Here is a 15,134-nt window from a genome sequence, read left to right as displayed (position 1 = left end):
AAGGTCATTTACATGACCTGTCGGGCAGATTGTTAGTAAATTTGTATGGAGTAGTGATTATGTAATGTATATCATATTAACGACCGCAAAGGGTTAAAGAAGAAGTGCACAACAAAAACATAGGTATCACCAATAGAGCATAGCAAAATATGAAGCACAGATCTCTATCATACAATATACATAATATCATAATATGCAGCACACAATACATCAAAACAGTATTATTTACAACTTTTTACCCCAAAAACTCATTATTACGAACATTCTCAATCATAGAATCAAATAACACAGAATCATTGCAATAATACACATAATATTCAGAATTTGATTTATTATAGAGCAAAAACAAATCCTCACATCTTTCCAGTCAAAGCTGGCTGTTGCCGACAACCATCTCATGCAAAGTGCATTCAAACCTCAGTATTTGTTGGCAGGATATAACGTAACCTCAATAATAATAACTGGTGGTTACATTATACACACCTTCTTCTTCTTCCTTCTTGTATGTAGGCTGTAAAGCCTGTTTCTTCTTCAATGTTAGCCTTCTAAATTGTTTAAGTTATCGCACCATCTTTTTCTTGGTCTGCCAATACTTCTTCGTCCATTTGGTGACTTATCTCGTGCTATTTGTACTATCCTATCCTCTGTCATTCTACTAATGTGTTCGTTCCACTCCTGTTTCCGTTTTGTCACACATCCATTTATGTCTTCTACATCGCATGATCTTCTTATGTTTTCGCTTCTCTCCCTCTCCAACAGACTTTTCTCTGATATTCGTCGGAGTATTTTCATGTCTGTTGTTTCTAGTAGTCGTCTTGTTTTGGATGTGGCAGCTGTGGGAGCACGCCAAATAGAATTCTATTTTAGTGACGTCACATTGCCTAGTAACCGTCGATTCTCTTATTATGAAATTCTACTTTGTGACGTCAGCAAAATAGAATTTTATTTGGCGTGCTCTGGTCTTGTCTCCACCGTGCATGTCAATGTAGGTCTAATTGCTGCTTTATAGATTCTTGCTTTTGTGTCTTGTCTTAGGTGTTGGTTCTTCCAGACTGTGTCATTAAGGGATCCCGCCGCTTTACTTGCTTTTAAGCTGTGTTGTCGTACTTCCTCTTCAACATCTCCGTAACTGGTTATATCTATTCCCAGATATCAAAACCTTGCTTCCTGCTTTATTACTTTCCCATCAATTTCGAGTTTACATCGTAGTGGGTATTTAGATGTTGTCATACATTTGGTTTTTGCTGCTGATGTTATCATATTGTATTTCTTGGCTGTTTTATTGAAGATGTGTGTTAATCTTTGGAGATCGTCTTCTGTCTTGGCGATTAATGTAGCGTCGTCTGCATAACATAATATTTGGATTTCTTTGTTCCCCATTCTGTAACCATGACCTTTATGTACTGCTTCTATTATTTCTTCCATTATTATATCAAAAAGCAATGTGCTTAACGAGTCACCTTGTCTGACTCCGTTTGATACTGGTATAAACTGCGTTAGTTATCCATTTATCTTTGCCTGTATTCGATTTTCGATGGTTTGTATAATATTGATTGGTATGTTTCTTCTATACAGTAAATGTAAGATGTCTTCGACTTGGATGCGACCGAAAGCCTTTGTCAGGTCTATAAAACATATATATGCTGGTTTATTGTACTCAATGTGTACCTTTTCTGTGATTTGTCTCAGTACAAATACGGCGTCTACACAGGATCTTCCGGATCTGAGTCCTTGTTGTTCATCTGATAAAGTTGTTAGTTTATTGATTTTGTAGGTTAGGAATTTTGTGGTTAGCTTAAGTGCGGTGTTCAGTAGATTTATACCTCTACAAGTGTTGGGGTCTTCTTTGTCTCCTTTCTTGAACATTGGTATCAGTATGCTGTTTCTCCATGCGTCTGGTATCTTGCAGTGCAATATTAGTTTTTGTATAAGCTTTGTCATCTCTAGGGTTATACTTTCTCCTCCGTATTTTAGAAGCTCGTTGGTTATTCCGCCTGGTCCTGGTGACTTTCTATGTTTGAGTGAATTTATGGCTATCTCTACTTCCTTAAAACTGATTTCTATTTCGTGTCTTAATTCAGATAGGTTATTGTTTTGATTATTATTTTCCTTTCCTTTAAACAGTTCCATCAAGCATCTTTCCCATTCCTTTGCTGGTATGTTATTGTACTTATTTAATTCTGCCATTTCTTTCCGGTTGTTTCTTATGAATCTCCATATTTGTTTTTGTTTTCCGTAGAAGTCGCTTTCCATCCTTTTTTAAACTGTTCCTAGTGTTCATTTTTTTTCTTCTTCTTACCAATTGCTTTGTTTCATTTCGTATTCTACTATAGGTGTCTCTGGATTCTGGAGTGTTTGATGTTTTATACTTCATGTACGCTTCTCGCTTCTCTTTACGTTTCTCTTTTATTTCTTTTCTGAGCCATGGTATATTGTTGTTGTTTTTTTTTTGTTCAGTATGACTTTGCGTTTTCCTAGAGCTTTTGTTGCTGCCTATTCAATGTTGTTTTTAATTTTCTCCCAGCTCGCGTTTATATCTTCGATGTCGTCTATTTGGTTCTGCTGTATCTTCTGTGCTAGCCTCTTTTGGTACATTTCTCTTGTAGATTCGTTCCACAGTGATTCTACATTGAATTTTTCCTCGGCGATTTCCTGTAAAAAATATTTTGGTGTTAGTTTGATTCTTATTTTTGCTAGGACTAGTTTGTGTTTACTCCCTGCGTCTGTTTTTTTACATTATTCATTATATACACTATAGACATTATACACACCTTTTCAACTAATTCATCTTAATTTTTTCATAATGATTTCCGGAGTGGAAATCAAAACGTTTAGTATTTTTTAGGTAGAATATTGTTATGACAGTTACGAAAGATTGATCCCACATAGAAAAAGTCCCTTGACGAAACAGAAGAAGTATTCAAGTACTATATTCAGTAATCAAGTACTATACGGGAATATTCGAGATGTCATCGAATATTCAGAAATGTCGAGTGGAGTCTTGAACCTCAGAACATACGAAGTTGATATTTAATTTATAGAACAGTTGTAACATATTTGAGTTTTTGAAGTTAATAGTTTTCATTGTTTAAAAATTCTAATATTTTCTAGTTAAATAAAATATATCGATTTTTAGACAAGTAGAGGTAGAAATCATAAATAGTTTATCTCAAATTCACGAAAATTTTCAGTTAGAGATAAATGAAATTCCTAGTAGAATAGCTATATTAGAGCAGAGGTTCTCAAAGTGGGTGACGCGGCACCCTGGGGTGCCTCAAGCACTTGCCAATGGTGACATGGAACATTTAAGAAAAGTCGAACAACTGGCCGCTGCGCCACTGACCAATCGAAACATGTTGATTATTTGTACTTTCTCTCGATTTTCTCAAACGAACTTCTTTGAAATTGTTATTGCTCATTTGCAAAGTTTGGAAGGAAGTATTGTAAACTATTTTCCTGATATTGACTCAGATGACTTATAGCTGGATGATGGACCCGTTTTCGTGTGATCCAAAAAATAAACCTGTCGGAATGACAAATGAAGTTTTTCAAAATTTACTCGAGATCAGCGAAGATAGCAGTTTAAAAGTCAAATACCGTGAAGGACGCCAAGAAGAGTTATGGATGCAGGTATATTCAGAAAATAATATTGTTGGCAAAGTTGCAGTGAAAAAACTTGTGGGTTCCACATCGACTTATTTCTGTGAGTCTTTTTTCTCCGCATATGCTTACATTAAAAACAAAAAAAAATACAGAAGCAAACTTCAAGCATCAAGGGATTTGAGGGTCAAATTTACAAAGATCCCCATAATTAAATAAAGGATATAATGAAAACATCATCGAAACAGTGATCGAAAAATCAGGGCTTTTTATTCCGGGTGGAATGTTTGCCACTCTTACTTAGAGCTCTATGATTCGCTTATTGCGGTGAATCACTCCGCATTCCACTTGTATGTTGTCAAAGTTTGTTGTGTGACTTGGCTTTCGTTGCAATTTTCTTCCACTCATTTTGATATGTGCATAGTTCCCTCCAGTTTCTCACTTCCAAAATTTTGATATCTCTCATGACCTGTTCCTCCCAGTTCTCTCTGGGTCTTCCCCTTGGCCTTTCAGTTTCTGGTTTCCATCTGCTGCTCTTCTTATCAGTACCTTCTATGAATCAGTAGATCGTTTTTTCTTCTCTCTCTGTGTCCCAGCCATCTCTGCCTCTGTGTTCTAAATCTATTTTAACCCTTTCAGTCACACACCTAGAAAGAGGCATCCAAAAATTATAAAATTTGGTAGATATGCTTGAGAGAGATAACTAAAACAATACGTAACAAAAAAAACTGCCCCTCCATATGTTTTTCTTTTGTTACGACTTGTACCTCACAAGGTATATGTTGCCTTTAAGAATGTTACAAAAAAAAAACAAAATCAACTAATTAGTATTTAATTTATGTTAATACTAGAAGTAAATTTATTATTATCATCAAACAAAATACAAAAAAATAATAGTTGTTTAGAAAATTACTTAAGAGCCCATCTATTATGAAAATCGGCAAAACAATTCCTGCCATTTACATCATCTTCTCTAACTTCTTGGTCGTTGTTTGGCTCTTGCTCCAAACCATCCTCTAGATCTTGAGAATTAGCTTCTTCTTCATCTGAACGAGTACTTTCATTCAAAAATTTAACTATTTCATCATTAGTTTCCATTTGAGTATCATCCTCCCATCCATCATCTTCATCGTCAAGATCCGGAAATCTGCGTCATCATCATTTTGAAGATAATATACCTAGTAACTCCTCATTTGTAAGTGGTTTTTACTATATTTAGCCATACCTGAAAATAAACATTTCATGAAATAACATGTTTTACACGAAAATATATATTATTCGTTTTGTCACAAAAAATATCCTTAAAAGCAGTTTGTACCTCATAAGGTACATCTAATTGAGGTACCCAGATTACTACTTTGTATCATCTACATTTTAGAAAATAATACATACTATCATAAATTACAGTGTTTACTTACCTATGAAACATATATCCGCGTTTATTCTCGAAAATAAACAGCAAAAACAACATACACAAAGAGACTGTCCTAACCTCTTGCAAATGTCACTCGAACGAACTAATTTCAAATCAGGTTATAACTGTCAAGCAGAAACAAAATCGCGCGCAGAATGCAGGCATCTACGAATTAGACATGATATTTTACCTGCAAAATATTTTCTTGGATATACTTAAGTCAATTCCCATTGATGTTTGAAATCATATAATAAATGTACCTCTTGAGGTACAGTGTGACTGAAAGGGTTAAATCTCTAATAAATCTCCCTTCATTGTGTCTCTTAGTTCATGGTTCATTCTTCTTCTCATTTCTCTGTTGTCCATTCTTATCGGGCCCATAATCCGTCTGAGGATTTTTCTTTCCAATATTCTCAATATTTCTTCATCTTTTTTCGTGAGGCACATTGTCTCAGCTGCGTACTAACTACTGGTCTGATTGCAACTTTGTATATTTTCAGTTTTGTATTTCTGGATAAGTTCTTGTCCTTCATACGCCTATGATATCTCCAGTATTTTTGTTGCCTGCTAGTATTCGTTCCGTTACTTCTTCACTTCTCTTGTTTTGGCCATTCACTATTACTCCCAAATATTTAAATTGTTGGACTCTTTCAAAAGTGTAGTTTTCTATTTTGATTTCTCTCGTCCTGTTATCTTCTCTTCTAGAGCAGAGTAGATATTTTGTTTTTTCTTCGTTAATTTCTATACCTCTTTTCCGGACTTCTTTTGCCAGGATTGTTACTGCTTCTTTTAATTTTGAGTTCATTCATCACATTGAGTAAGGATATTTGAATATCAAATTTACTGTATTTTATTGATCTGAAATAAAGTTTATATTGAAATCAAATGAGCCTCAGAATTGTATTTTTTTTTTTCATTTTTTGTCGTTTCCCAAATCGTTTCAAGGGTTGGTGTGCCTCGAAATATTTTTAGCCCTACAAGGGTGCCGCAACTAAAAAAGTTTGAGAACCACTGTATTAGAGGAACAACAGAACGATAATATAAAAACCCATTAAAAAAACAAAATAGACGAACAACGAAGCTATTTAGAACATAAAATAGAACAACAACAAAACGTTTAATTGCAACAAGACAGTAACCAAGCGATTTGAAATCTAATTTAGAAAAACAAATATACCTACTGGAGTTAAAAGTTAAAATTTAATACCCAAGCTTCTTTATCTAATATTTTTTTAGAACAAACAGCTTCATCATCTTCCATAGTTAAACCAGGCACAATTTTAGAACTACCAAAATTTTAAAATCCACGTCAGATGTGCAAGAGCATGGGAAAATAATCCATCTTATGGTAAAATGACAATAGTAATTTCTCCGTTAGAAATTTATCAACTACGTAAATATAAATATTTTATCGCCAACCGTCACTAAAGTCATTCATTATTGTACTCATTTGCCGCCATTTGCGGCAGTAAAGTAACACTTTATGGTACTGAAAGAAGAATTTTACTTTACCTGCCGCGATTAATCAAATTAACTGAGATTGAATGTAAGTGGTCGATGACAGTAATCGATTATTTATTTGAGTGAACTTAAAATTTATTTACTTTAGTTATTAAAAATATTGTACAAAATTTATGTTATTATTAATTAAGTTTATGTCAGAAAGTGAAACTCTGTAGTATTTTGAAATTATATTTATAAAACATAATAATTCAAAACTTTACAGATTTAGTACTTAGGTATTCAATATTGATACCTAACAACTATCGATTAAACATCGAAATCGGCCATCATGCAAGAGCCTTCTGTCATTACGGTCGTACAAAATTTTTATTTCGTCTAAAATTAAAATAATTCTTAAATCTTTTAAGTTTTGTATTAATGCGAATATAGTATGAAATGGTGTTTTTGTTAATTCGATTATATTAAGACGGTGATAGATATTTAGGTACTGATAATTTGGTAGCAAATATATTTATTTAGAAAAAAAAAATAAAAAAAAAAAAATAAAAAATAAAAAATCAATGGGAAAATCCCAATAGTTGGCTGTATACCATAGTTTAAAAAACCAATACAGAAGTAAAAACTTCGAGATGTATTCTGGTATAAAATCGTGTATTTAAAACTATAAAATGTCATGGAATGCAGAACGTTTTCGTTCTAAACAGAATATCTTCAGTGCATCCTGCCGAGTATTTTGAAACTAGCACACTGTAAATAGTGTTAACATCATCATATATGGTTTACATAATGTAATATGTTAAAATGTTATGACTACAAGTCGATGTTAATAGATAAAGTGGAACACATGCTAAAAGGGTGCCATGGTTCCCTGCTCGAAGATGCTAGGTACTTGCCAATTCAATGGGCACAGACCAACTCCCAATATTTATTTAGATTTTCTACTATTCATCCCTGGAAAAGCAACTGCGCTGCGGGAGGCTACACTTCATTAACAATTACGTTACTACTAACGGTATTTTTAATTTTTGGTATTTTATTTTAGATATTAAAATTAGTTTATTATTTAAATAAAATTACGATAAAACTGTTTAAAATATATTTATTTCGTTGAAATCATAATAATAGAAGTACCTATAACTTCTTACGTGCGTACAAAGTACACACAGTCTTTTTTCATTAGAAGGATGTAATTAAGTAAGTGTTAATGTTTTTTATGAATGGCGATAAAATTTTGTATGCACCACGTAAAGCAAGAGTACCTTTTAGTACTAGAATACCTCACAATTTATTAATCCAGAGTCAAAAATGCTTAAAAAGTAAAGACAAAAATGTTATGCGATAAAATAACTGTTGTCCTACCCAAAACGGACGCCTATGACCGGTACTAGAAATTCGCAATGGATGGAATCGATTTACCTCTGGAAGATAAATATGCGTGTTAATTTTCGTTTTTCTAAATAGAAGCATTCTGGAGGTATTTAAGAAAAACTAATTACCAGACGACATCTTCAAATAGTTCTAGCTCCCTTAGGAAGCATTTTCGGACTAGATGAATTTGGTTACATTGCCTTAAAATTATCTAAGGAATCTCCTGTCTTCGTTTGTAGTCATTCTGTTAAATGTTAGTGTCAGATTTAACTAAAATGTCATGTAATGATTTGCAACGTTCTTAAAATGCTATATGACGTCAAAATTAATGACGCACAAAAAAAGGGTTTTGGGACCATTTGGGACAGAGTATAATGGACCGCGATAGTGTAACGTCAAAACGTCAAATATTTTTCCAAACAAATCAAAAATCAATAAATGTTTGACGTCTGCTCAATGGATTATACACGTGATTTGTGTAATTATTTTTAATTTTATTTTATTTTAACAAGCATCTGCACATTTTTTCTAAAGACACAATCCTTGTTAGTCATATCAATCATATTGCTTTTAATTTTATAAATGTCCCTACACAAAATCAAGGATTTACACACTACCATATAGTACTTACTGCGTTTTTTCAGGTTCTTAACCAGTCCTATTTGGAAATATGGTGGAAAATAAATATACTATGAGTAGGGAGCGGATTTATATGCAGTAAAAATATACTGCATATATATGCAGTAAAAAATTACGAAATATGCGCAAGATATGCACAAAGATTAAAAAAATGCGCATTTCTAGAAACCACAAATTTTCTGTTCTATTCTATTCTAGGCGGTTCTTTTATAGGGGGGCGGCAATCTTATTTATTATCTTTCGCATAAAAATTTCGCATATGTCCTCCAAAGTTTTAAAGCTGTTTAAAGACGGGATGTGATCTAAAGTATGAATATTTCAATTTCCGTTAGAAAATCATAAAACTATGGTTAAAAGCATTTAAAAGTGTAAATTCTCTTAACAATAGGGGATTTAAAAGAATCACCAGAATTATAGGTAGCTACTAAATGGGGAAACAAATTGTACTAAATATAATAATAGTAAATAAAATTCGGATTTCCCGGTAAACCATCCTTCATCATTTTAACATCCTACAATAATTTTATAACGGCATACTATAAGCACTATAAGTAGTACTTGGTGTAAAGATTGGGTATTTTCTAAGAAAAAATGAAAAGGCAGTGACTGAACCGTCTCTTTTCAGGTAGTTCTCGAAATAATAGATATGACAGCCTGTGCGGGGAAATATTTTGTGTCGACTTAAAAAATTTAATTTTTTTTTTGGACTTAAATGTTTTTAAATATGCACAAAATATGCATGTTTCTTTAAAAATATGCAAAATTTAGTAAAGTTCTAAAATATGCGAAATACGCATGCAATATGCATTTAGCATAAAATCCGCTCCCTAACTATGAGCATTGATTACAATCACGGTTACCCAATACACTACCATTTTGTAAAAACTAAACATCCTACAAGCAATATATTTCAATTATAAAAACGAAAACAAACACCACGTGTGAATCTTTGTTTTGTTTGGCAATTATTCCAGAGTAGCCAACATTGATTTGACGTCACGACTATCACGGTCCGTAATATGCGTGTTTGTGATGAGAGTGGTTGGCAATACGGCTTTTCATCGACTGTCATTTGTTTCGAGCTTCTGTCATGTGTAACATAATATTAATATATCTACGTCATACGTCTTTGATTTGTATCATTGGCAATACCAATAACGTATGACGTAGATATATTAATATTAGATGACACATGACACAAGCTCGAAACAACTGACTGTGAATGAAAAGCCCTATAGAGCATGTATTTGCCACCGACTTTTTTTTAATTGGTTTGATTGTGTAGTAGTCTAAGATACAATTTAAGATCGATTTGCACCGATCTGTATGGATAAAAATTATTGGATATGTAACCTCCGCACATCTGAGATTTTTACACGACTGAATAGACGGAGAGCTAGAGCCGAAAAATCATCGTCATAAGTAATATGGAGTTTTTCCTGTGAAATGTGTCCATTGTATATTGACAATTATGACCCCTTTTAGGCTGACACCTCAGTGGATACAGTAAGTAGCAATAAGGTATGAAAGGGGAAAGTTAGTGCAGTCATTAAAGGTTTTCACCTCCTATTTTGTTAAACCTCCATAGATTTGCATGAAAATTGGTGACTAGTTAGACCATACCTCAAGAAATAAAACTGATTTGGTGCCAACTTGCACTTTTAGACTGGTGGTGAATACCACCCCTTCCCGCGGGTGAAAACAATTTTATTAAAAATAACCCCACAAATCGATAGAGGCACAAATTTTAAGTAAAATTTGTTATATCATGTTATTAAAATAAATCAATACTTTTTGAGTTATTAATGATCAAAGATTTGTCTATTTAAGAGCATACGCGTGAAGTTACGGATGATAAAAAGAACATATTATTAATTAATTGTATGTTAGTAAAATATTATTTTTATATTATTTCAATATTTAATTAATTTTTCTCTGTCAATATAAACTGAATATGTCCAGAAACAGGGGGTGTCCAATAATGGGTACATTTGACATATTCGAATACACTTTTGCTAAATTTATAATATCGAAATAATATAAAAATAATATTTTAGTAACATACAATTAATTAATATGTTCTTTTTATCATTCGTAACTTCAGGCATGTGCTCTTAAACAGACAAATCTTTGATCTTTAATAACTCAAAAAGTATTGACTTATTTTAATAAAACGTGATATAACAAATTTTACTTATAATTGGTCCATCTCGCGATTTGCGGGGTTATTTTTAATAAAATAGTTTTCACCCTCGAGAAGGGGTGGTATCCACCCCCAGGTTAAAAGGGCAAGTTGGCATCAAATCATTTTTATTTCTTGGGTATGCTCTTACTAGTCACCAATTTTCATGCAAATCGATGGAGGTTTAACAAAATAGGAGGTGAAAACCTTTAAAGACACTTTCCCCTTTCATCCCTTATTGCTACTTCCTGTATCCACTGAGGTGTCAGCCTGAAAGGGGTCATAATTATCAATATACAATAGATACATTTCACATGCCAAACTCCATATTACTTATGACGATGATTTTTCGGCTCTACCTCTTAGACTAGAATGTGCCAGATGGATAAAGAAACTACTACTCTATGAGAAAAATACATAAAGTGGAATTTGCGAAAAATGGACATGTGTTCAAATAAACGCTTCAATTACAAAAAAAAAACAAGTGTTGCCCGATGTAATCTTGTTCTAATTATAATTAATTATAATTAACTATTTAGATGGGAAATAAGCCACAATTAAATTGAAAAAAGAATTTTATTAACGTTTCGATGTATGATACAGTTAGGATTCATATTATTCATGTTGGTAACAAGATGACTTGACAGCGAGGTGACAGTGACAGGAGTCAGGTGCAGGGTTGTTACTTGTTAGGTTAGCGTTACCTGTTACCGGCATGTAAAAATGTGAACTAGTGTGTGTGTGTTCACAAAGAGGGGACGGCATTAGATAAACTTTTTGCCACAGATATTAAATGTGAACTAAGATACTTGTTAAACATACAATAATTATCCACAAGGAAAAAAGTTTTTTCAAAAAGTATACAATAATTATTTAATATAGTATTTGTTTTATTTATTACACCTTCCATCAGTCCATGGTGTCAGGTGTGATAATCTTAGCATGGTGAAACCATTTCTTGTTTGGATATACACTCAACTGTAAGCTTGTAAAACGTGAGTATTATTTCTTGGTATCATCATGGAATCCACGTTTAAGCCACCTGAATATCTAATATTAGACGGGAATATATCTGAAAACCGGCGAAAATTTAGCCAAAAGTTTGATCTATTTATGATAGCTACGGACCTAACCTCCAAACCAGAAAGTAAAAAGCTGGCAGTTCTCTTAAGTCTGGTGGGTGATGAGGCATTAGAGCTGTACAATACCTTCACATTTGCCGAAGATGAAGACAGAACAGTAACTTGTGTTAAAAAGAAATTTGAAGAATATTTTTCACCAAAGAAAAATGTTATTTTTGAAAGATTTAAATTTAACAGTATTAGCCAACAAGAAGGGCAACCCTTTGACTCATTTGTTACAGAACTACGGAAAGCCATTAAAACAACAGAGTATGACCAACAAGACCAGATGATCAGAGATATAATAGTAATTGGCATACACAACAAAGCAACACAAGAAAAACTGCTTAGAGAGTCAGACTTAACGCTAATGAAAGCAGTTGACATATGTCGAGCGATAGAAATAAGTAAAGACCAGTCTAAAATGTTACAAAATGAGTCATTAATAAACGCAGTTCAACGAAGAGAACCAAGACATGGTCGTGTGTGTACCAGATGTGGATACAATCATGTGAGAGATGATCCATGCCCAGCTTGGGGTAAAACATGTGCCAAGTGTCAAGGGCATAACCATTTTGCAAAAGTTTGCAGAGAAGACCATAAACCTAGTGGGAGCAGTGTGACAAGGAAACCAGAAAGTCCAAGAAAGAGAATGAAAGAGCAGAAGAAGAAAGTGCATCAAGTGACAGAAGCCAGCGAAAGTGATGTGCACAGTTCGGGAAGTGAAAGTGATGGCAGTGAACATCAGTATTTTATCAGGTCAGTAAACTCTAAATGTAAACACAAACTTGGACCAGATATGTGGTCAGCTGATATTTATGTTAATGATAAGCCTGTGTCATTTAAATTAGATACTGGAGCTGAGGTAAGCACTTTGCCTTTATGTATTCTCAAAGAAATAGCCCCAACAGCACATATCCGTACATCTAATATATCATTAGTATCAAATGGGGATTCAAATTTTAAAATTAAAACAGTAGGGAAAGTTACATTAACTTGTGTTATTAAAAATGATAAAAAAGATATATCTTTTGTAGTTGTAGATACAAAAAATCAGGTTCCTTTGCTAGGGTTTAAGGAATGTCTAGAATTAAATTTAATCAAACGGGTAGATTTATTAGTAAGTTCTAAATTTAACAGTTTAAATGATCTAGTAACAAAATATTCACATGTGTTTGAAGGGTTAGGAAAATTTCCAACAAAACACCATATAACCTTGAGGGAAGATACCAAACCTCGAATAAGCACCATAAGACGGGTTCCCCATGCTTTACGAAAACATTTAAAAAATAAACTGTGTGATCTTGAGGCACAAGGAGTCATAACAAAGGTAGATAAACCAACAGAGTGGGTTCACCCACTTGTCATTGTGAAAAAGCCAAATGGGGACTTACGATTATGTCTTGATCCAAAAGAACTTAATGGGGCCATCAAGAGAGAACACTTTCAAATTCCTTCTGTTGATGAAATTGTAACTTTACTTGGTAGGGGACAATTCTTCACTGTTTTAGACGTGAAGGATGGATATTGGCAAGTGGAGCTGGATGATGAAAGTGCAGATTTAATGACCTTTGGTACACCATTTGGTAGGTACCAATTTAATAGACTGGCTTTCGGTATTTGCTCAGCCCCAGGAGTATTCCAAAAAAAGAATTTTGAAATATTTGGAGATCTTGAAGGCGTAGGCCTTTACTTTGATGATTTAATAGTCACTGGTGCCTCAGAAGCAGAACATGACAGGAACTTAAAAAGGGTTCTTGACTGTGCTACCAAATACAACATAAAGTTCAATAAGTCGAAAGTACAGTTCAAATAAACCAGTGCTAAGTACATGGGTCAGATATTTTCAAAGGGTGGAGTGAAAACCAGTGATAAATATATCAAAGCAATATTAGACATGCCCACACCAGAGTTCAAACAAGATGTTGCAAGATTTTTAGGAAATATGTAGCCAAGTTCGTGCCAAGCCTATCAAAAATATCTGCCCCGTTAAGAAACTTGACAAGATTGGATGTAGATTGGCAGTGGTCAAGTGAGCATCAGGATTCACTGGATCAACTAAAGCATCTGTTGACTAACTCACCAATCTTGGCAGTATTTGACCCAAAGAAACCAATAGAAATTGAAACAGATGCATCAAAAGACGGACTGGGGGCATGCTTGTTGCAAGAAGGTAGACCTGTGGCCTTTGCATCTAGAAGCCTTACAAAAACTGAGCAGCAGTATGCTCAAATAGAAAAGGAAACCCTGGTTATTTTATTTGCAGTAAAGAGATTTCACTACTTTGTCTATGGAACTTGTGTGAAAGTTCATAGTGATCACAAACCACTGGAGTCGATTTTTAAAAAAGATTTACAGTCTATTTCCCCGAGGATCCTGAAAATGAGGTTAAAATTATTAGATTATGATTTAGTTGTGTCATACAAACCAGGAAAAACCATGTACATATCTGACACACTGTCAAGGGCATTTCTAAAAAACAATAAAAGATACGATACAGAGATAGAGTTTGCGGTTCATTCAATTGTCAATGATTTACCGTTTTCTGAGGAACGAAAAAATCAGTTTTGACAAGAGACAATAGCAGACCCTCAACTACAAGTTGTTTTTGACTTTATCATCAGTGGCTGGCCAGAGCAAAAATATAAAATTCCAGAGAATGTGAGACACTTCGCCAAAATAAAAGAGAATCTATTTATAACTAATGATCTTCTTTTTCTAGACAATAAATTAGTTGTCCCTTTTTCATTACGAAAGGAAGTTCTAGGATTACTTCATGCCCGAGTCGAAATTTGTTTTTTAAATATATAAAAAAATGTCAAAATAACAAAAAAGGTCTTTTGTAATGTTTCTCTAAAGTTGATCGTTTTCTAGTTATAAACAATTTAAAACTAAAATAAGAACGAAAGACGACGATTTTCAAAGCTCAAAAACATAAGTACCTATAAAATATCATTTTTGAAATTACAAAGTATCTAAATTCAAGTTCAAACCTTATTCTATCAGTTCTTGATAAATCTTTTGGACTTCTTTCATTTTGAATCATTGTTTTTTAGTTGTTCATGCTCGGCTCCCCATAACAAACCTTCCTCATTAACAATTAAAAAAATATGTTTTAGAATAAAGCATGGCTAAAATTCTTATCGAGACCTGACAGAAAAAGGTTTGAACTTTAATTTATGTGCTTGATGATTACAAAAATGATATTTTTTACTTATGTGGTTGAGCCTTGAAAATTGTCATCTTTCGTTCCTTTTTCAGTAAATTTTTGATTATTTATTAATTATAGTTAGAACAAGATTAGATCGGGCAACCCTTGTTTTTTTGTAATTGTTAACATGCTAAA

This window comes from Diabrotica virgifera, chromosome 3, assembly GCF_917563875.1.
Source record: "Diabrotica virgifera virgifera chromosome 3, PGI_DIABVI_V3a".
Classification (NCBI taxonomy): domain Eukaryota; kingdom Metazoa; phylum Arthropoda; class Insecta; order Coleoptera; family Chrysomelidae; genus Diabrotica; species Diabrotica virgifera.
The sequence above is the reverse complement of the archived record's forward strand: the minus strand, read 5'-3'. Positions refer to the sequence as shown.